The sequence below is a fragment of the Podarcis tiliguerta genome (assembly GCF_965153285.1).
Source record: "Podarcis tiliguerta genome assembly, chromosome: 11".
Taxonomy (NCBI): Eukaryota; Metazoa; Chordata; class Lepidosauria; order Squamata; family Lacertidae; genus Podarcis; species Podarcis tiliguerta.
The window spans coordinates 46969352-46987800 of NC_139544.1; the positions used below are offsets into that span (position 1 = coordinate 46969352).

General features: G+C 45.0%; 1 protein-coding gene and 1 long non-coding RNA gene across 5 annotated transcripts in view; one reads left to right on the forward strand and one right to left on the reverse strand.

Moving 5' to 3' along the window:
* PRLR (prolactin receptor) overlaps window positions 1-18449 on the forward strand; it is a 115664-nt gene that overhangs the window by 64610 nt on the left and 32605 nt on the right. The window lies entirely within an intron of this gene.
* Window positions 1890-11648, reverse strand: LOC310659649. The gene is made up of 3 exons (XR_014502904.1): window positions 11560-11648; window positions 8739-8818; window positions 1890-1993 (listed from the first exon to the last, which is right to left on the reverse strand). It is a non-coding gene; the product is annotated as an uncharacterized lncRNA (long non-coding RNA).

Here is an 18449-nt window from a genome sequence, read left to right on the forward strand (position 1 = left end):
AAGTCCAAATGAATACCTAAAGGGCGGGAGGGTGGGAAACCGCAGCTGTTGAAAGGAAAGAAAGGGGCGAGCATGGGCTGCCCCAACCTTAAATGTCCCCTACAAGTACCGCCTCCGCCGCCAGCCGATTGGCTGGCATGGTGAATAATGAATACTAATGAATCCCGGGATTCTCTAGCTCCCGCAGGGCTGCAGCCAGCCCCGCGAAGGTGTGAATGGGGCGTGAGCCCACAACCCCCCCCCCTCTGGATGTAGGGAGTGGCTTTATGATGCTAAGAAACATCTGGAGACGGTTGGGTGGTTACTGTGGTTTTTCCAAATTAATATGGCTGGCACAAATGTACCGGCTTGGTGGACAGAAAATGACAGATGTACGGCTTATGAAAAACACCTTACTAGTTAAAGCACATCCATGCAATGCACATTACTGCATGTGCTGATTGGCTGACTAAAGAATTGTTCTTAAAGTAGCCACTAATTTGAAGGGTTTTGCAGTACAATTTTGTATCCTCCTATATCCTTCCAGACATGATTCCTGTTTTGCAGCATCACAGATCTGCAGAATATGCAGGTGAATTGAGATAAAGCCTTTTCTGTGTCTACACACAGACACACTTGTGGAACTCTCTCCCAGGGATCATTCAAGTTGTCCCCACGGTTGACTCATTTAAATGAGAATTTAACATATTTTACTCAGGTCTTTGAATGATTGACAACAGAATCTGTGCTACCCAAACTATGGTCTGCTTAGCTGATTTGCTTCTCTTTTAAATAATTTTTATGGTCCGAACCTCCCTCTCTCTCTCTCTCTCTCTCTCTCTCTCTCTCTCTGTGTGTGTGTGTGTGTGTGTGTCTGTATGTGTAGGTTACATGTTACGTATTTTATTATCGTAGTCTTACCCTCAGCTCCTAAGGGAAGGGAGGACAGGATAAAAATCATGTGAGTGAGTGAGTGAATGAATGAAATGTTTATATTATTATAATGTACTCTATGTGGGGCGGCCCTTGATGTCTTGTTTGAAAGCTGCAGCTAGTGCAGAATGAAGCCACCAGAGTACTGTGTGGCATGTCTTATTGTAACCATATAACACTGGTTTTATAAGAGTTTCACTGGTTGCCTATGTGCTCGTGAGCCCACTTCAAGGTGCTGCTGTTGACCTATAAAACCCGTAACAACCTCTGAACATAAAAAGAGCCTGGTGGATCAGGTCATCTCATCTCATACCCTGTCCTTATGGTGGCCACCCAAATACCCATGGGAAGCCCACAAGCAGATTCTGAGCACAAAAAACACACACCCCACTTGTGATTCCCAGAACCTTAGGTGCCTCCTGCCTCTGACTGAGGATGGAGAAGATATTCATTATGGCTAGTTACCACTGACTGGGACTTCAAATCCTTGAAAAAAAAGCCTCTCCGTATATTAACTTGCTCAGATCCTAAGATAGGCAAGAGAGCTCTTTCTGGAGGCCCCCATCAGTAACCTTGAGTGGTGACTTGACATAGGACCTTGTCTAGTATAAATCTGCCACTGAGCTGGTTTGCAGATCTTGCAGACTGAGTAAACATGGCCCACAGTTGGGGTTTGGGGAGGTCGTTTAAAGATGAAAAGCAACCTCTGATGCTGCTCTCAGGAGTGGAAGAGCACTAGTTAACTTTCCTCTCCAGATTTTGTTAGCTCAAAATCAACCCACCCCCACGGCTAGCTTTCAGCCTATGAAGAAAAGATACAAGTTCCCACATCTTACAGAATCTCCCTTAAAAAGATAATCTTTGGTTTTTTTTAATTTTAAAAAATCCAATATTATGTGGTCCATTAAAACATTTAAAGAAGCTCTGAAAGACAACATAATTGATTGTTTATACAATATCATCCCACGCATTCCTGTTTGTTTTCCCCATTCTGGCATTTTGCAAGGAGTTGTCATTTATGCCGAATCTTCTGCTAGAGAACTTTTGTGTGCTAATTAGAATAATTCAGATTCCTCTCACACTATCAAATGGAAAAGAAAAGGGCGGTTGAACAACAGTTCTTAGCAGCCACAGTCAGATGTAATTTGATTGCATTCCCACCTGCCCCCATCTCTCTAGCCTAAACCTCCCATAATTGTGCAAGCAAAATATCCATTTTTCATGGACATAACTTGTATTGTCAGGTTGCCTTTAATGTCTTTAGTTAATGGGTGCTGTAAAGCACTTTGTCATTCTGGCTACATTCTGTGAGTAAGATCCGTGATTAAGTGCTCCTCTACATAATCAGGACTGCCAGGTGGGGAACCACCTGCTTGAAATTTCCTCCCCATTGCAAAGACCTTGCCTGCAGAATGCTAGCTCTCATCCACTGCTGTCCAATTCGTACATATTTTCTAAGAGGGTCATTATTTTCTTTCTTACTTACCTATTTACATCGGGGAGCACTCAACCTATAACTTAAAAAGGGTAAAGAGACCCCTGACCATTAGGTCCAGTCATGACCGACTCTGGGGTTGTGGCGCTCATCTTGCTTTATTGGCCGAGGGAGCCAGCGTACAGCTTCCGGGTCATGTGGCCAGCAGGACTGGCGAACCAGAGCAGTGCACGGAAACGCTGTTTACCTTCCCGCCAGAGCGGTACCTATTTATTTACTTGCACTTTGACGTGCTTTCGAACTGCTAGGTTGGCAGGAGCAGGGACTGAGCAAAGGGAGCTCACCCCGTTGCAGGGATTCGAACCGCCGACCTTCTGATCGGGAAGTCCTAGGCTCTGTGGTTTAACCCACAGCGCCACCCGCGTCCCTGCTAGCCTATAACCTGCTAACCTATAACTATAACGATAACCTATAACCTATAACCAGAAATATTACAGCCCTGGACTCTCAGCAGAAACTAGTTACACAAGAAGAGCCTTGCTGGATCAGCTCAATGACCTATCTAGTTTTGTATCAACTGCAAGAGCACTCTCGCGCCTCCTGCAGTTTCCAGCAACTGATATTCAGAAGCATTGCTGCCTCTGACCATGAAGGTGGAACATAGTCATCATGGCTAGTAATCATAGGAGCCAACCTCTATGGACCGAGGACCCTTCAACCCCCCCCCCCCAATAAAATATTTGTGGGGGGCCAATCCTCCTCCCAAGTTTTATGGGCATTGCCATTCAAATGCTGTGTGCCTGCTGCATCTTGTGATTGATTATGCAGGGCAAGGCTTACCTGTCTCCCCCCCCCCCCCAACATTTTATTCTAGTTGGCACTGCTACTAGTATTCATTGATTTTTTTATGTTTTCCCCCCAACAACCAAAACACAGTGAAAACCCCCAGGCGGCTGATACATTGGGTATACATAATATAATGATATAATATAATATAATGATATAATATAATATAATGATTTGAATAAGATATTCAAATCAACCATATATACCTTAACACTCCTCCCTCCACAAGGTTTATTTAACTTTTAACATTTTAATTGCCCCAAATTGTTCAAACCTGCCCAAATAATTCAATACCTTCTCACACCAATCCTCCTCCTTCTCACTGACCTTAAACCCTTTCATTTTATGTATCTTCACAATTAGATATTCTAAGATTATATTTTTCATTTTTCCCCTCCATTGGTTCACCCTTAGCGCTTCTGCATTTTCCCAATTACTTGCTATCACCTGTCTGGTGTGTGCCTGCTGCATCTTGTGACTGGTTATGCAGGGCAGGGCTTACCTCCCCAACCCCCCCCCCCCGATATTTTATTCAAGTTGGCACTGCTAGTAGTAGTCATTGATAACTTTTTCCTCCATGAATTTGCCTAGTCCTCTTTTAAAAGCCATCAGTCACCCCTGTATTGCCGCAGTTGTATCATGGAACATGTTCATTCGATTTAGTCATGCAAGGGATGCAGCTCCGCAAACACTCAAGTTGGTTCTTCCAGTCTTAGCTTTTGCCTCAAACTATTTTTCTTTTGCCTTCCAAGATAACATACATTCCAAAACAACTGTAGCTGCTCTTCCGTAGAGTGACTTTGTATCTGATTAGATCAATACCTTTGGAGCATTCCTTGTCATTGCTGGGATGCAGCCCTAATTGGGCATTCACCATTCTTGATCATGTGGGGAACCTACAAATGTAGTGTATGCTCCCCTCTTCAGGTCTTCACCTTAACACATGGGAAGCTGGGTGTGAGATGTGATATGGGGAGGGCCATCAAATGCAGCCTTGCTTTCCCTTTCACACAACCACAGCCACAGGATAGGTAAACACCCAAACAGCATGTATCTTGCTTATTATTGCTGGACTAGAACCAGTGGGTCAGAGAAGCAAATTTTGGCAAAATGTGAGCCGAAACCACCTGATGTTAAGGACACAGCAGGCTACCTGTGAACACTCCTATGCTGGGGGTATTTAAGCAGAGGACAGGCAGTGTCATTTGTCAGAAATGCTATAGTTATAGCCATACATTGCAGATCCTGTACTGAGCAAGGAGGCTTGGCAGGCCCGTCTTAAGCATATCCGGCGCTGTGGTGCAAAGATCCCTCCGGCGCCCCCCCCCCTTTCCTAGAGTTGTCAACCTTTTTTAAGGGGGAGGGACCCCAAAGTTGTTGACCTTTTTAAGGGAGCTGGCACCACGCTTACACATTATCTCTGACAAGCCCTTAGAACAAATGGAAATGAAATGAAATGAAAAGGCAGAAGAAAATCTAATGTAGTCCTCAGTTCCAAAGCAAGACTCATTCAAGACTCAGCAGTTCTTCAAATTCATCCTCATGATTCAAATCACCACATATCAAAAAGTTAAAGCAATCACCAGTTTGTGTCTTTATTAATTTATTTAGAGAACAACAGACAATGAAGTTCCCGGCCAATTTGTGTTTAAGTACAAAGATGACATTGTGGGGGTGGGTGTAGTAGTAGACTTTATTTGCGTAGCCGACAGGCCATAGCATCAAAGGACAAACACCAACAAAGATACATTACAAATATAGTTACCATGAAATCTTGTGACCTATTAAAACCCTAGGTAAATTAATAATCTCAATTCTTAAAACTTGGCAGAGGTAAAAAAATAATAATAATAAAACATAATGATAATAAACATAGGATCCTAGGCGAGGAATCCGGGTCACGACACTGGTGTCATTCAGATAACAGCTCTCAGTCTCATTGCTCTCTCGATAAATTTGGCAACCTTCTCTGTTGTTGAGCTGTTCTGGTCGGCTAAGAGTGAGAACAATTTGGCTTCACAAGAGCGGCCCAGGATGGCAGATAAGAGCGGCGTAATGGTCTCGTCCCTGAGATCTTTATATAGGGAGCAAGACAAGAGAATGTGTGACACCGTCTCTACATAGCCAGCTCCACAGGGGCAAAGCCGGTTCTCGAATGGAATTTTTTGATACCTACCTTCAAGAACAGCTGAGGGTAACATATTTAGTCTGGCCAGTGTAAAGGCCCGTCTGAGTTTTGGAATGGTTAAGGTAGACAGATAAGGTGCCCGAAAATCAAAGTGGGAGGGGGGCAGATAGGTGTACCAAGCACTAAATTTCTTACTATAGGCCAGATTATTCTGCTGCTCAATATCCTTCATGCGCTGATCAATAATGGTTTTTGCCTTGGGGAGACCCATTTTCAGTAGATGCTGTGCTTGTAGGCCACATGTAAGTAATTTTTGATGCACTACTTTGGACCACCGACTTCTATGAGCATCTCGTGCTACTAGAGGTAGTGGGGGTGGGTGTAAAGCAGTGACATCCTGAACCTATAAAGGACCCAAAATCTGTGTCACAAAGGCTGCAGCCCTAACTGCACTTACCTGAGAGTAAGCCCTGCTGAATCTAATAGGACCTTACTTCTGAGTAGACAGCAGGACTGCAGCAAGAAACACAGTTGGGAATTAGGGCTTTCTGTTTTAAGTCTCAACCAGAGGAAAATGTAATATTGGAGATTAGGGGGAAAGGAATGTGAATAGATCGGGGGGAGGGGGCTGACGAAAGACCAAAAACCACAGGTAGCAAGACAAGGCACACTTTCTGGGGAGCAAGTCTCACACACAATTGCTTGAGGCAATGACTGCAGAGGGACCATAGTTGGGTTGTGTGTGTGTGTTTTTCAGGAAACGTAGAATTGGAAGGGACCCTGCGGGTCATCTAGCCCAACCCCCTGCAATGCTTTTTAGCTTGCATTGATTTCAAAAACCTTCAGTGCCTTTTTTCCCCTTAGTTGGATAGGCAATTAACAGGCTTGTTTCACAAATAAGGGAGAAGGAGCTGTTGCTGGTTTGGTTTGGTTTAGTTTGCCTTTGTTCTAGTTTTTAGCACGTGCTTAGCACCGTAGTTTCAGGCTGTGAGCCACCCTGATATCTGTGGCTGGAGGGCAGTAGTAGTAGTACTAGTAGCAGGAGTAGTACAGTGGTACCTCGGGTTAAGTACTTAATTCGTTCTGGAGGTCCATTCTTAACCTGAAACTGTTCTTAACCTGAAGCACCACTTTAGCTAATGGGGCCTCCTGCTGCCTCTGCGCGATTTCTGTTCTCATCCTGAAGCAAAGTTCTTAACCAGAGGTTCTATTTCTGGGTTAGCGGAGTCTGTAACATGAAGCATATGTAACCTGAAGTGTCTGTAACCTGAGGTACCACAGTAGTAGTAGTAGTAGTAGTAGTAGTAGTAGTAGTAATACCGTATTTTTCGTCCCATAGGACGCTCCGTCCCATAGGACGCACCTGGTTTTTTTGGGAGGAAATAAAGGAAAAAATTTTTTCCTTTATTTCCCCCCCAAAACCAGGTCGGGGAACAGCAGGATGGCGGCGCTGCGCCTCCCTGCTGTCCCCCGAGCTTGTGGGGCTGACCGATGTCTGCCCGGCGCGCGGGGCGCTCTGCTTCAGGGTGCGCCACCCGCTGGGCGGCAGGCTGCTATCCGCAGCCTAGACGGCCCTGCAGGACCTCGTGCAGGGTTGCCTAGGCTGCGGATGCATTCCCAAAGCGCCGGGTGCTCTGCTTTCAGGGCGCCCGGCGCTGCGGGAAACAAGCTACTATCCGCAGCCTAGACAGCTCTGCGGGACCTCCCGCAGGGCTGCCTAGGCTGCGGATGTCTTCCTGAAGCCTGGAGAGCGAGAGGGGTCGGTGCGCACCGACCCCTCTTGCTCTCCAAGCTTCAGCGAAAGCCTGCATTCGCCTCATAGGACGCACCCAGATTTCCCCTTCATTTTTGGAGGGGGAAAAGTGTGTCCTATAGGGTGAAAAATACTGTAATTAATGGTGATATTTTTTGCAGGGCTTGGAGTGAGTGGGTGATGGCTAGCTGCTGGAATGAATGGGGTCGGTGGTAAATGGCCTGGCGTGCTTTACAACCCCTAGGGACCTTGGTGGTGGGATAGGAGGGCCAGAGAAGAAGCCCACCCCTGCGGAAGAAGAAGAGTGAAGGGAGGAGGCTTCCCTTCCCCAGGATAGAGTTGCCCATAACATTAAACACAGGGCACGATTCCAGGGAGAGAGAGAAACCAGGGCGGCAGCTGCTGCTACTCATGGCTAGGGCTAGATGTAGCTGAACAGGACGGGCAAGGGGACCCTGCAAGCAGGGCTGCAAACCCAGCACAGAGGCTCTGCAGGCTGACTAGAGGTGGAAGAAAGAGGGCAAGTAGGGGGGAGCCTCTCTTCTTCTTCTTCTTCTTCTTCTTCTTCTTCTTCTTCTTCTTCTTCTTCTTCTTCTTCTTCTTCCCTCCTCTTCGCACTCTGCTTCCGCCTCAGCATTGCTTGCCTCCCTCTTCCCACAGGGTGGATGGGTGAAAGAGAGCGCTGCACACCTGCATATGGTTGGCAGGGCGCAGCTGGCAGGTGCAGGGAAAGGGGAGGCCGCCGGCAAAGCCGCGCCACTCCCCCACTTGCTGGGGCACCCCTGAGAGGCCAGCACCCTGGCGCAACGAACCACTAAGCCCCATGGGAAAGACACCTCTGAGGGTTGGACTGGAGGACATCCAAGGTCCTAAAATCACCTCCTTCCTAATCATTTGAGACACAACTGCACTACTATAATACTGAACTACTATAATACTCACTTTATGAAAGGGGAAGTGAGTCACAGAGATACTGAGTGGCTTGCCCAAAGGACAATTATGGTTTGTGTGTCAGGATTATGAAAGCTTTGCACATATGGATCATTCCCATACTACCATTAAGGGGTTTAAAAAATCGCTAAAAGCAGAAACGTGCAAATTAATTCCTATAAAATCCAGAATGATGCACAGAAAGGCCAGATTTTCCAGACAGGCACAGCAGAGATAGAAATAGAGATAGTTGTATTTAAGCCCATGGGAAGAGGAGGAGGAGGAAGAGTTTGGATTTGATATCCCGCTTTATCACTACCCGAAGGAGTCTCAAAGTGGCTAACATTCTCCTTTCCCTTCCTCCCCCACAACAAACACTCTGTGAGGTGAGTGGGGCTGAGAGACTTCAGTGAAGTGTGACTAGCCCAAGGTCACCCAGCAGCTGCATGTGGAGGAGCGGAGACGCGAACCCGGTTCACCAGATTACGAGTCTACTGCTCTTAACCACTACACCACACTGGAAGCACACCTGTTTGGGATTTTGGCCCATATTTCTGGTTTGTGTTCCTCCAAAGTGCTCAGAGCAACTTATGTCTGATTTGAAGGAAGCAGAACAGACGGGACCTGACGCAAGGTGAGGCGACTGCCTCAGGCGGCTGGATCCACAGGAGCAGCAGGTCCCAATGTAGATCATTATTCCCGCCCCATTGTTTTTGATATAGATCGTCACGCACCCCTTCTTCCCTGGCTGGAAGATCTGGGCGATCTGCTGTTTTGTGGTTCACCTCAGGTGCCAAAATGTCTTGGGCCAGCCCTCAGAACAGAAGGAAGACAGGCTCCGGTGATATAAAGAAATAAGATGTTCAGTTAGCCCAATTTGTTTCCAAGCTGAAGCTCCTTGGTCAGGAGTTATAAACAAAGATGGTAATTTATTTTTATCTTTTTTTAAATACTCTGTTCTACTGATCTTGGGTGGAATCTACAAACAAGTTAAAAATGTGAAAAATGCTTTTTTAAAATTTTTTTCTGAAAAATGCATTGAATCTGCTCCAGCTCACAGTTGACATTCAGTGTCACAATTGTATATTGCACTTTACAACGCATTCAAAGTGTTTTATTTGCAGCTGTATAGCTGGGTCCTGGGTGCTTTCCCCCCTCTTCCTCAGGCATAGGAAAGCTCCAGCCCTCCAGATGTTTTGGGACTACAACTCCCATCATCCCTAGCTAACAGGACCAGTAGTCAGGGATGATGGGAATTGTAGTCCCAAACATCTGGATGGCCGGAGTTTGCATGTGCCTGCTCTTCCTGCTCACTCCTGGGAAGCCCCATCTAGACAACTGATGAGGACTGGTTTCTTGCAGTAAAACTGCATCATATTTCTTCCAATCTTTCTCTGGCAGTGGGGGAGCATGTCTTCATAGTGCCCAGGGACGAGAGCATGTGTGCATGCCAGGAAGGCAGGGTGCACCAGCCCAGCCCTTGCCACCAGTGTGACCCCAGCCCCAATCTGCTTTGCAAGCCTGGGATGATCTCAGAACAGCTCAGGGAGGGTGGCATAAGAAGCACGCAACAGCCATGCGCCTTCTGACCTCAGCCTCGCCCTCACTTTGCCAAGATGGAATCAAAGGCTGCATGGCTATTGCATCCTCCTCATGCTGTCCTGTCATCAGGCAATGTGAGGAGAATGCAGCAGGGCAGGCACATGCCATTCAAATCCATCTGATTTTAAGGATACATGTGTCAGGCATCAGAGGATCCAACCCTCCATGATAGGTTGCCAGGAATGGATAAGACAAGGAAGGTTGTCTTACCCAGGCATAGGCAAACTCAGCCTTCCAGATGTTTTGGGACTACAACTCCGATGATCCCTAGCTAACAGAAGAAGAAGAAGAAGAAGAAGAAGAAGAAGAAGAGGAAGAAGAGGAGGAGGAGGAGGAGGAGTTTGGATTTGATATCGGCTAATATTCTCCTTTCCCTTCCTCCCCCACAACAAACACTCTGTGAGGTGAGTGGGGCTGAGAGACTTCAAAGAAGTGTGACTGGCCCAAGGTCACCCAGCAGCTGCATGTGGAGGAGCGGGGAATCGAACCTGGTTCCCCAGATTACGAGACTACCGCTCTTAACCACTACACCACACTGGCTCTCCAGTGGTCCACAGGACCACAGGACCAGTGGTCAGGGATGATGGGAATTGTAGTCCCTAAATATCTAGAGGGCCGAGTTTGCCTATGCCTGTTCTTACCAATGTGGCCTCTTGGAATAATGGTGTTGCTCCAAGTGAGTTTCCATCCCCTCCCTCTCTCCCATTATGCATCATCACAACAGTTGCTGAGATGTGCCCTCTGCCTCTGAGCTCTCTGCTCTCCTACTTTCAATGCCCACCGGGTTCTGGGAGAGGGCGGCCTGGAATGCTTTCTAAAGACACTGTGTCTGTCAGCTGTCCTCCCCGCCCCCGATGCTTCTTCCTCCTCCTCTCCCATTAGCTTTCCCCCTCATCTGCCTCTGAGCTGTGACCTCCCTCAAACCCCTGTTGTAATTTTGAACAGGAAGGGTCAGGCTGGGGTCTCCACCATTCCTCCTCTGCCCAGTCCCTGTCCTGCTCCTGACCCCCTGCCAGCCCCACGCTGCTTTGTGAGTCTAGGGTGTGGAATCGGACTCACAAAGCAGTACAGTGATGCCTCGGGTTAAGAACTTAATTCGCTCTGGAGGTCCGTTCTTTGTTTTTTTAAAAAAATAATGATTTAATTTTCCACAATCATAACAAATATCATATAACAGAACAACAAACAAAGGGGGGGGGAATACATCAAAGAAAGAAAAACAATACAAAAGACCCCATCCTACCCACCACAATACTAAAAAAAATAAAGACGAATTTAGTCCTTTAAAAACCCAACCTTAATTACATGTTTACTTCCTCTATTCCCTCCCTTCTGAATTTCCTTGTAGCTGCATATAACAGCTTTCCAATATCATTCTTAAACAAGCGTATTTCCAATTGTTATCTATCATATTCACATTTCTTACCATCTAAATCACATTTATATAATTACATCCTAATTTAGTCATAGGCCTATTTGGTACTTTCAAGTGACTTCTAATTATTTATATTACAATAGTTATTCAAATAGTCCTTAAATTTCTTCCGGTCTTCTTCATATTCTTCTTCTTTCTGGTCGCGGATTCATCCAGTCAGGTCAGCTAGCTCCAAAAAGTCCATCATCTTCATCTGCCAGACTGAGGTCCGTTCTTAACCTGAAACTGTTCTTAACCGGAGGTACCACTTTAGCTAATGGGGCCTCCCGCTGCCACTGTGCCGCTGCTGCACAATTTCTGTTCTCATCCTGCAGCAAAGTTCTTAACCTGAGGTACTATTTCTGGGATAGCAGAGTCTGTAACCTGAAGCGTCTGTAACCTGAGGTACCACTGTACGGGGCTTGCAGGGCCAGCATGAAAAGCAAAATGCGCCCTCGATAAACATGTGCCGAGGCAACAACCCCCCTTGCCCCACCCACCAAGAAATCCCATCATCCCTCAGCACTGGCCATGCTTGCTGTAGCTGATAGGAGCTGGAGTCTGAAGCATGTGGAAGTCTTCCTGTTGTCTACCCTGGTTCTAGAAACATCTGTTTTGCTGCAATTAGAAACAGCATGCTGGAGGTTGAGGTCTGCTCCAAGCAAGGCAATTTGTATGTTATCAAATTATACATTAAGCGGCTCAGAAAACCAATAAAATAATTTATGAGGTTGCCACCGCCATGTGGTTCAGCATCACGTGTTGGTACTGAGTGGTATTTGCTCTTTCTATTGAAAGGAGATGCAAGTTTGACAACAGCAACATCAAAAAAAACAACCCACTAATGAGTTGTTTACAGTCTGAATTTAGAAGAAGCAGTCTAAGGTGACGAGCAATTGCTGAGGATAATTTGGTAACTGCCTTCTACATTTCTTGGAACTGAAGGCTTATTCCTTCTTCCTGGAAGGATTGTTTCCTTTCAAGCATCCTTTGCACACATATAACAAAGCCAAACATGGAACGATGCTATCTTTGTCACTTCTGCAGTGTGGCTGCCAGAATCGCCGCTTGGTGGTTCCATCTAGCCTGCCCTGTGACTCTGGGCTAATGGCTTTCCATGGTTTGTTTAGAGTTCTTTTTCCACATTCCTTTCAGAAAATGAGGCTTTGTTTGGCTTTCTTGCTGCGTCCTTGTGTATTAGAGTCTTAGAGATGACATTGTATTGGAAAAGAAATTCTTCATTTAAAAGAGCGGTTCATCGAGCTATGGGAATCAGCAGCTTTAAGTAAAAAAATGAACAAACTTGGATTTTTATAGGCGAGGCGAGGAAAGAAGGGAATTAGTCAGCCTGAGCAAAAATGCTAAGGTTTGGCTTACCGTGTTGTCCAAACCCAGGAACTGTAATCAAGAACAAACCTAGATTGCAGCTTGTGGTCTGTGAAGCGGGAGCATAACCATGAGCCTCAGATTAGACATTTGCCTCCCCACCCATAAGAAATAAATAAATAAAGCTTATATTTACAGGGAGAGAATGGCAAAAATAAAATAAATGGCATTGCAAGCTGATGGTCAAAAGTGGTTGAAGCAGAGGGACAAACATTTTTAAAGACTATCTTTTCCCTCTGTTTTTAACTCAAAGGATCACCCTTTTTTTAAAAAAATGGACCTGCGTTTAATTTCCATTTTACTTAAAGAATTGGAAAATTAATGAGCGAGAGGAGTCTGTTACTTTGTTGTTTAGTCATTTAGTTGTGTCCGACTCTTCGTGACCCCATGGACCAGAGCATGCCAGGCACTCCTGTATTCCACTGCCTCCCACAGTTTGGTCAGACTCATGCTGGTAGCTTCGAGAACACTGTCCAACCATCTCGTCCTCTGTCGTCCCCTTCTCCTTGTGCCCTCCATCTTTCACAACATCAGGGTCTTTTCCAGGGAATCTTCTCTTCTCATGAGGTGGCCACAGTATTGGAGCCTCAGCTTCAGGATCTGTCCTTCCAGTGAGCACTCAGGGCTGATTTCCTTCAGAATGGAGAGGTTTGATCTTCTTGCAGTCCATGGGACTCTCAAGAGTCTCTTCCAGCATCAGAATTCAAAAGCATCAATTCTTCGGCGATCAGCCTTCTTTAGGGTCCAGCTCTCACTTCCATACATCACTACTGGGAAAACCATAGCTTTAACTATACGAACCTTTGTTGGCAAGGTGATGTCTCTGCTTCTTAAGATGCTATCTAGGTTTGTCATTGGTCTGTTACTTAGGTGCCAGTTATGTTGCAGATTGTGATGGATCTAAATTAGCCAGTAGTACTCGAACCAATGGCTTCAAGTTACATGAAAGGAGATCCCAACTAAACATTAGGAAGAACTTTGTGGCATTAAGAGCTGTTCAACAGTGGAATGGACTTCCTTCAGCGGAGGTTTTTAAGCAGAGGTTTGATGGTCATCTGTTTCGGACGCTTTGGCTGAGTAGGGCTGCCATATTTCAGACATTTTCAGCTTCACAGAATCAATTCTCTGGTTCTGTGATCCTATGACATTCCACCATCCCAGAACATCATGCACTGTGTGAAAGGCTTCTGTGGAATTGAATAACTTCTGTCTTTCCTGTTGTAGTCTGCTTGGGAAACTCTAATTTAATTTCTTGTAAGATTAACCTTTGCAAAAGATGTGTTGCATCTCATTAGTGGGGGTTGAATTAAGTCATCTATGAGCTTCATTCTAGCTGTCTTAATCTGTGGAAACATTCTGTTTACTGCATCTGTGGACATCATGTCTAATTTCCATGAAAATCTGTGCTCAGTGATGGCCTGTTAATGTATTGCCAACTAGTTGAATAATCCAAGACCATTAAGCAGAAGGGATGCCTGCCATGAATCTCTTCCTATTTCCCGGTAAAGGTTTTTCCGTTTGCACCGCCACTTTCCCCAGGAAAACACCACTGTTTACTGCTAAATCGGAACAATCTGTTCCAGTTCAATTGTAAACAGTGGGTTTTCCTAGGGAAAAGCTGTGGGACAAGTGGAAATGTGGGTGAACTCTAAGTTTGCACTTTGCATACTTTTATTATATCACCATAAAACTGGGAGGGTAAAGGAGAGAATAGCAAAACTGGGTCAGTCTACTTTGGCCTGAAATTGCTTGGCCAATTACATATAAAATCTCCCCCGTATACCCAGAAGAGGTTAGAAGGAAGTATCTCATACCCTCCAACATCCTGCTGATTAAAATGCTAGGATGCTAGTTTTTTGGTCTAGCCCTATCATTCTTTTTTTGGCCCAAAGCACGATTGCCTTTTGATCTGGAGTCGTGGCACAAGACCAAAAAACAGAACATTCTGGGATCCAATGAGAAGCCAGGATGGCTTCTGTAATCCCAAGGTCTCCCACTCAAATCAGGACTGTTTAGCGGTATGGTATTTCGTCCCACCCTCCCCTTTTTATTCCCTACCAGTTCATTCAGTTTGTATATTTGGCAGTAGTTGTTGTTAGCTGGGCCTGTTCCCACAAGTTAATGAACCTGAGGTAAAAACCAGGACATTCTCAGGAAAATGGACTCACCCTAGATGACCTGTCAATGGTAATCCTTGAGTTAGAAGGAATTACCATTGACAAAACCGTGAGTTATTTCTACTTGACATCCCTTGGGAAACTTTATGATTCCTTTTGTCTTTTCTTGGACAAAAAAATGGGGTTTCACAATATTTATTTTATTGTATTCAGTGTGACTCAGTATATATATGCCAAAGAAGGCAACGGGCAAGACAGTGCCAAGACTGCACTATAAGGAACTGTTGGAGGTGAGACAGGAGTTTATCCAGGAAGTCAGCCCTGAAGGAGTTTTCGAGAATGTAGAGGGTCAGGGCTAACTTGCTGCCCAGCCAATGACTCAGTAGAACAGGATCTATTTTACAGAAACTCCCCCTGTCCAGTCTAGATGGGCGGGTCCTTTCCAAAGACACAGGAACAAACTGCATGTTTACAGGGTCAGCTGTACCCCAGGTGGAGAAATTGAGCAGCAGGGAACACAATTACAGTAGTACCTCGGGTTACAAACTTAATTCTTTCTAGAGGTCTGTTCTTAACCCAAAACCGTTCTTAACCTGAGGCGCGCTTTCGCTAATGGGGCCTCCCGCTGCCGGCGTGCAATTTCTGTTCTCATCCTGGGGCAAAATTCGCAACCCGGAGCCACAACTTCCGGGTTAGCGGCGTTTGTAACCCGAAGCGTTTGTAACTGAAGCGTTTGTAACCCGAGGTACCATGGTAATTACTGTTCCACGGGCGCTAGGGAAAAAGCATCCCAAAGCGTCAAAATACTGTCTCGCTTTTACTTTACGAAGGGGGGCAGACATATCCCAGCAGCTTTGGAGGTCTTTCAAGCAAAACCCTTGGCACAACTACTCTACGGGGCCCAAATCTGGACGGGAAATCATTGCCGCACACTCGAAACGGTCCAGTCTAAATTCCTAAGACAGATTCTAGCCGTTCCATCATGCGTACCAAATGCGGCCCTACGGCTGGAGACCGGCCTCCTCTCCGTCGAGACCCGGACCTGGATAAGAACATTCAACTATTGGCTTCGTTTAAATTTAAACCCATCCGGACTATTACCTCTAGTAGCATGAGACGCTCATAGAAGTCGGTGGTCCAAAGTAGTGCATCAAAAACTACTTACATGTGGCCTACAAGCACAGCATCTCCTGAAAGTGGGTCTCCCCAAGGCAAAAACCATTATCGATCAGCGCTTGAAGGATATTGAGCAGCAGAATAATCTGGCCTATATTAAGGAATTTAGTGCTTGGTACGCTTATCTGCCCCCCTCCCATTTTGATTTTCGGGCACCTTATTTGTCTACCTTAACCATTCCAAAATTTAGGCGGGCCTTTACACTGGCCAGACTAAATATGTTACCGTCAGCTGTTCTTGAAGGTAGATATCAAAAAATTCCATTTGAGAACCAGCTCTGCCCCTGTGGAGCTGGCTATGTAGAGACGGCGTCACACGTTCTCTTGTCTTGCTCCCTATATAAAGATCTCAGGGACGAGACCATCACGCCACTCCTATCTGCCATCCCCGGCCGCTCTTGCGAAGCCAAATTGTGCTCACTTCTAGCCGACCAGAACAGCTCGACAACAGAGAAGGTTGCCAAATTTATCGAGAGAGCAATGAGACTGAGAGCTGGTATCTGAATGATATCAGTGTGGTCACCCGGATTCCTCGTCTGGGTTTTTATGATTATTATCATTATGTTTTATTATTATTATTTTATTACTTCTGCCAAGTTTTAAGTACTGAGATTATTAATTTACATAGGGTTTTAATAGGTCACAAGATTTTAACTATATTTGTAATGTACTTCTGTTGGTGTTTGTCTTTTGATGCTATGGCCTGTTGGCTATGCAAATAAAGTTTTATTCATTCATTCATTCACTCACGGGTTTTATGTATCATAATCTTGTAAACTGCTTTGAGGTTTTTCTTTACAATCGTGTAGTGTGTCAATTTAATGAACTAAATAAGAGAAATAATTAGCACACAAACAACTTAACGTATAAATCTCAGTCAGCATAAAGACATATCACAGTTGGAATAAGTATCATAAGTAAGATTAATGGAATAAGAAACATCCATACTGCGGGGGGGGGGGAATGTTTGGCACAATTACCATAAATATATACCATCCTTAATTCCCACTCATTTTTCATTTTAAAAAGCTTGTTATATTATTCTCTTATGAGATCTGAAAGAGAAAAGAATGTTTTATTCTCTCTTAATCCAATAAACTCAGTTGCTTCAGACATCTTGGCAAACAGACTGTATGTATTATCATGCAATTGCTAGATTTCTTGCCTGGATCAGCCTGAGGTAAGTGGAACAGCAGAGAACAGGGCCAGTTTAATTCCCACAATGAAATTTCTTTAGGGCTGTCTCCACATGGGGGCAAAATCCCACAAACAGGTCATTTAGATTTGATTTTTTCTGTTTTCATTTTTGGCTGTTGACAAATACCTTGGGTATGGTCTTTTCTCCTACCCGTCAATCACAGTTAGCTAACAGTATTAATTTTTCCCCACAGCTCTGATATGCTAGATCTGTAATAATAAAAACCAAAGGGGGTTGCTTAGTTCACTGACTGGGTGTTCATGTGCCAAGCCAAAGTAAGATAACTCCTTTTTCCTAGTCTTCTTCAACTGACGTTCAATTTCGATTTAAAGCACCTCAGGATTTGATTGTGGGGAGGAGAATACATTCAGTCCCAAACCTCTATTTGTCTTGTTTTTCAAACCTCTTCTAGAGTTCCCTGCAGCACTGGAGAGAAAAAGCATGAGATTTCAATGCCGCTTCCTGCCGCACAGAGATGCTTGCCTCTTCCTTATGTTTTTTTCTCTTTCAACTATCATCAGACAGCCCCGCTCAGCAAGGAAGAGGCAAGGAAACTCTCAGAGAAGCTGGGGGAAACAGTGAGAAGAGGCTCAGCAGTCAGGACCAATGTGACTCCCATTCCCATCTCAGCAATGCACCCAAGTTCTGTGGTGTTTGCCGTTGAAATTGAACGTCAGTTGGAGAAATCGGGGGGAGAGGAATTATCTTAATCTGCAGGATGTTTGACACAAAGATAGCATCCCCACCACCACCCCACACACTCAGAGCATCAAGCAGACCCAAACATTTGTTTTTATTATTACAAGACTTGCATAAATCTGCTCATGCAAGGAGAAAACAGAAATAAGGGTGTAGCAACAGAGGTTGCTCATTGAAGCATCACCCACCAAAAAGAATGCACTAAGAGGCTTCCACAGCATTGGACTTTCCACAGGCAATTTCAAATTAAATGAAGGAACTATATTGGCAGCAATGTTATGCAGATGCTGAGGAAAATTTCTTAGCACAAGCAGTGCAATGTCCACAGAAAACTGCTGTGTGGATACACTCTATTTGATTTTTTTTAAAAAAAAATAATACAGTGGTACCTCGGGTTAAGTACTTAATATGTTCCACAGGTCCATACTTAACCTGAAACTGTTCTTAACCTGAAGCACCACTTTAGCTAATGGGGCCTCCTGCTTCTGCTGTGCCACCAGAGCACGATTTCTGTTCTCATCCTGAAGCAAAGTTCTTAACCTGAAGCACTATTTCTGGGTTAGCGGAGTCTGTAACCTGAAGCGTATGTAACCTGAAGCGTATGTAACCCGAGGTACCACTGTAATCCATAATTTGGTTGCTGCCATAGTTCATTGCTTCCCACTAGCCCAAAGGTACTTATTGTTATTTTTGTAAGTTCTTGTTCCTCTCAGTTCCCCACAGTTTTCTCAAAGAATACCATGATCTGTTCTGTTTTTGGTAAAAGCAAGCCCTCTTTCAGGAAGGCTCCTGGAAGCATTATATTTCCACATGAATTACAGATTCATCCTATCTGTCTTTTAAGAAGCTCCCTC